This window comes from Suncus etruscus, chromosome 9, assembly GCF_024139225.1.
Source record: "Suncus etruscus isolate mSunEtr1 chromosome 9, mSunEtr1.pri.cur, whole genome shotgun sequence".
Lineage (NCBI taxonomy): Eukaryota > Metazoa > Chordata > Mammalia > Eulipotyphla > Soricidae > Suncus > Suncus etruscus.
The window spans coordinates 79,919,144-79,923,695 of NC_064856.1; positions in this window are offsets into that span (position 1 = coordinate 79,919,144).

Sequence of the window (4,552 nt, forward strand, 5' to 3'; positions counted from 1 at the left end):
ACATGAATATCACCACAAAGAGTGGTGAGTGCAGTTAGAGAAATAACTACATTGAGAACTAACATAACTGTGAATGAATGAGGGAAATAGAAAACCTGTCTAGAGTACAGGCAGGGTAGGATAGGGAGGAGGGAAATTTGGGACATTGGTGATGGGGGCTATTTTTTACATGACTAAAACCCAACTATTATCATATTTGTAATCAAGGTGTTTAAATAAAAATATTAATAAAATACAATTAAAATAGACATAAAGGGGCCAGAGCAATGGAACAGCAGTAGGGCATTTGCCTTGCATGCATCAGACCCAAATCAGACCTGGGTTTGATTCCTGCATTCTATTAGTTTCCCCAAGCCAAGAGCGATTTCTGAGCACATAGCCAAGAATAACCCTGAGCATCATCGCGTGTGGCCCAAAAACAAGACAAACAAACAAAAAAAAGATATACAAATATGTCAATGGTAAAATATATATATGCACACATATACATAGCCTTTTTATTTAAATTATGCAATGTATATGAGTATCTATATTTTATGAATATGACAGTAGAATATTGAAATACAAATAAAGACCTAAATCTCCATGTGACTTTAGAGCCAAAGTCATCACATGAAAGCTGAATTAATACCATTCCTTTTAGTTAACCACATTAGCCCCCACCACGAAAGGAATAAGGAAACTCACTATGTCCTTTAACTTTCATTGTTTAATAAATGGAGAAAAAATTGGATATCATTTATAGTCTGAGAGAACTACGAACAATAGCTATAATATCCTAGGCATTGTACGTATTTCTCAGCAATACATTAAATCTCAGAGAACTGAGTTAATATAAGAAATGTAAAAAGAAATAAAAAAAAACAGAAAGATAGTATAGAAGTAAAGTACTTGCCTTCTATGTGGCCTATTCCAGTTTTTATCTGTGCAACAGCATATTGTCATGTAAGCACCATAAGGAGTGATCTTGAGCACAAAGACAAGAGTAAACCCTACCAAGACTGGATGTAAAGGAAATGTAATTCTTCCCAAAATTTGTATAAAAACATGGTAAGAAAATGTAGGTGTTTATTAATCTGATACTAGAATTTTTAATTAAAATTAATGGCAAAGATCATAAATTAGTAGAAATATATGGATGAAAGGAGGTTTAAAATGGCCATGTATTATAAAAACAATAAATATATGACATGATACTCTACTTAGAAAACCCTAAAGACTCCACCAAAAAGCTTCTAGAAACAATAGACTCATATAGCAAGGTGGCAGGCTACAAAATTAACACACAAAAATCAATGGCCTTTCTATACACCAATAGCAATAAGGAAGAAATGGACATTAAGAAAACAATCCCATTCACAATAGTGCCACACAAACTCAAATATCTTGGAATCAACTTGACTAAAAATGTGAAGGACCTATACAAAGAAAACTATAAAACTCTGCTCCAAGAAATAAGAGAGGACACGCGGAAATGGAAACGCATACCCTGCTCGTGGATTGGCAGGATTAACATCATCAAAATGGCAATACTCCCCAAGGCATTATACAGATTTAATGCTATCCCTCTAAAGATACCCATGATATTCTTCAAAGAAGTGGATCAGGCACTTTTGAAATTCATTTGGAACAATAAACACCCTCGAATAGCTAAAGCAATCATTGGGAAAAAGAATATGGGAGGAATTACTTTCCCCAACTTTAAACTGTACTACAAAGCAATAGTTATCAAAAAAGCATGGTATTGGAATAAGGACAGGCCCTCAGACCAGTGGAATAGACTTGAATACTCAGAAAATGTTCTCCAGACATACAACCACCTAATTTTCGATAAAGGAGCAGGAAACCCTAAATGGAGCAGGGAAAGCCTCTTCAACAAGTGGTGTTGGCACAATTGGATAGCCGCTTGCAAAAAATTGAACGTAGACCCCCAGCTATCATCATGCACGAAGGTAAAATCCAAATGGATTAAAGACCTCGATATCAGCCCCAAAACCATAAGATATATAGAACAGCACATAGGCAAGACACTCCAGGACATTACAGGCATCTTCAAGGAGGAAACTGCACTCTCCAAGCAAGTGAAAGCAGAGATTAACAGATGGGAATATATTAAGCTGAGAAGTTTCTGCACCTCAAAGGAAATAGTGCCCAGGATACAAGAGCCACCCACTGAGTGGGAGAAACTATTCACCCAATACCCATCAGATAAGGGGCTAATCTCCAAAATATACAAGGCACTGACAGAACTTTACAAGAAAAAAACATCTAACCCCATCAAAAAATGGGGAGAAGAAATGAACAGACACTTTGACAAAGAAGAAATACAAATGGCCAAGAGACACATGAAAAAATGCTCCACATCACTAATCATCAGGGAGATGCAAATCAAAACAACGATGAGATACCACCTCACACCACAGAGAATGGCACACATCACAAAGAATGAGAACAAGCAGTGTTGGCGGGGATGTGGAGAGAAAGGAACTCTTATCCACTGCTGGTGGGAATGCCGTCTAGTTCAACCTTTATGGAAAGCGATATGGAGATTCCTTCAAAAACTGGAAATCGAGCTCCCATATGATCCAGCTATACCACTCCTAGGAATATACCCTAGGAACACAAAAATACAGTACAAAAACCCCTTCCTTACACCTATATTCATTGCAGCACTATTTACCATAGCAAGACTCTGGAAACAACCAAGATGCCCTTCAACAGATGAATGGCTAAAGAAACTGTGGTACATATACACAATGGAATATTATGCAGCTGTCAGGAGAGATGAGGTCATGAAATTTTCCTATACATGGATGTATACGGAATCTATTATGCTGAGTGAAATAAGTCAGAGAGAGAGAGAAAAACGCAGAATGGTCTCACTCATCTATGGGTTTTAAGAGAAATGAAAGACATTCTTGCAATAATAATTTCCAGACACAAAAGTGAAAAGAGCTGGATGTTCCAGCTCACCATAGGAAGCTCACCACAAAGAGTGATGAGTTTAGTTTGAGAAATAACTACATTTTGAATTTTCCTTATAATGAGAATGTATGAGGGAAATGGAGAGCCTGTTTAGAGTACAGGCGGGGGTTGGGTGGGTAGGAGGGAGACTTGGACATTGGTGATGGGAATGTTGCACTGGTGATGGGTGGTGTTCTTTACATGACTGAAACCCAAAAACAATCATGTATGTAATCAAGGTGTTTAAATAAAAAAATAAAAATTAAAAAAAAATGAGAATGATGGATAACACAGCTATCAGAATTTATGGGACACAATAAAATTACTATTAAAAGAAAAGTTCAAAAAAAAAAACAATAAATATTAACAGTAAAATTAAGAAACGCTAAAACACTAAAATATGTATAATTGAGTTAATAAATTATAAAAGTTCTTAAGAATTCATAAGGGAATAAAATGTATAATATAGGAGGCTACTGGAAATATTAATACATGAATAAAATTATGAAAATATTTCTAAACAATTTTCAAAAACTAAAATGCTGATGACCAGTAACATATTATGTTCAATAAAATTAATGCAAGATGTATAGAGAATATAATATTCTTACTACCAAATTCAAAGACTCAATAGAAATTATCAATTCAGTGTTGATGAAATTCAATTATGTTATATCCAATGGGATATAAATTCTGTGGATAGCTTTAGAGAGTGTAAATGAGTATAAGTTTGCACATTTGATGCAAATTAACAGAGCATTTTGATCATCAAGAGCATCAAAGTATATGCACATTTAACTCATTAGCTCTATTTTCTGGAATTTATGTTTCAAAATAAACTGAAGCAGTAAGAATTTTTATTTGTAAAGACACTGATTCCATTATAAGCATTTTGGTGATTGTATAAGTTGAATGGAACACAACTATGTAAGAATAAAAGTAGGGATAAACATTTAAAAGCCTCAAGGGAAATATATATTAATATAATCAATATGCCTTTGATTGGCAGGATTTTTAAAAACTCATTAATACTGTCTTATTAATTCAATATTTTAATTGTATTTGGAAAAGTTGGAGTCACAATCAGAACTAATAGTTTTCTCCTACTCTGCACTCAGGATCACTATTGTGATGCTCAAAGAGGATGCCAGGGATTAAATCTGAGTCAAACATATGCAAGGCAAACACTTACACTCTGTACTATCTCTCTGAACCTTCAAATTTTTTAAATGAGTAATTATTTTAGATTTAACTTATAAAATTGAAGAAACTTACTTAAAATAAATTCTATCCTATAGCCTACAATCTTCATTTTTTAATGTTCCAGTTTTCCTTCTATGAGTATTATTATACATGTAGTATACATGAAGCACATCACACAAAGAAAAAAAGATTATAAATGGATGATTACACCTCATGTCTTCAAACTAAATCACAAAATGATGGTAATTAAAATGGCCTGGTATTGAAGTAAAAATAGGTGCAATGTTGAGGGAACAAAATGGAAAACCTAGATAAAACCACATATATTGATAACTAATTCAAGACAAAGGAGAAAACATTGAACAATAGAGCAAAGAAAACTGCC